Below are 619 nucleotides of genomic sequence, written 5' to 3'. Positions count from 1 at the left end.
CTACATGGGATGCAGCCCCCAGCATTCTGTTCAAGACACACAAAGCAAATGTAAAAAAAATATGTATTGCTGATAGAACACATAAGTGTGTTAATGCTTGTGCTTACTACCTAGTGCAGTGGTTCTCAACCTTTTTAATGCCGCGACCCCAACCGGTCGTAAGTCGAGGACTAAACCGGTCGTAAGTCGAGGACTAAACCGGTCGTAAGTCGAGGACTACCCAACTGGTCGTAAGTCGAGGACTTTCCCTGCTCGGGAGCGCCGCACATGCGTGGTTCCGCCCCCTGCGCCGGCCGAGGCATAGCTGGCAAGCGGCAGAGATGGAGCAGGCTGACTACCAGCTGGCCCAGCCCAAGGGAGGTAAGGCACCCGCCGGAAAAGGGGGAAAAAATGGCGGACAAAAAAAATGGCAGACAGCCTTGCTTGGCGACCCCCATGAAATGGTCGATCGACCCCAAATGGGGTCCCGACCCACAGGTTGAGAACCACTGATCTAGTGCACTTGGCTGGAGGTTTGTCCCTATCAACAATTTGCAAACTTTGGATTGACAATGATAAATGTGAAGACAAATGTCATAATCTAAGGGTGGTGTTCATGGCCCCAAGCAAAGAAAAGGAC

This window comes from Protobothrops mucrosquamatus, unplaced genomic scaffold (assembly GCF_001527695.2).
Source record: "Protobothrops mucrosquamatus isolate PMUCROS unplaced genomic scaffold, P.Mucros_1.0 scaffold_174, whole genome shotgun sequence".
NCBI lineage: Eukaryota > Metazoa > Chordata > Lepidosauria > Squamata > Viperidae > Protobothrops > Protobothrops mucrosquamatus.
Note: the sequence above shows the minus strand (reverse complement) of the source record.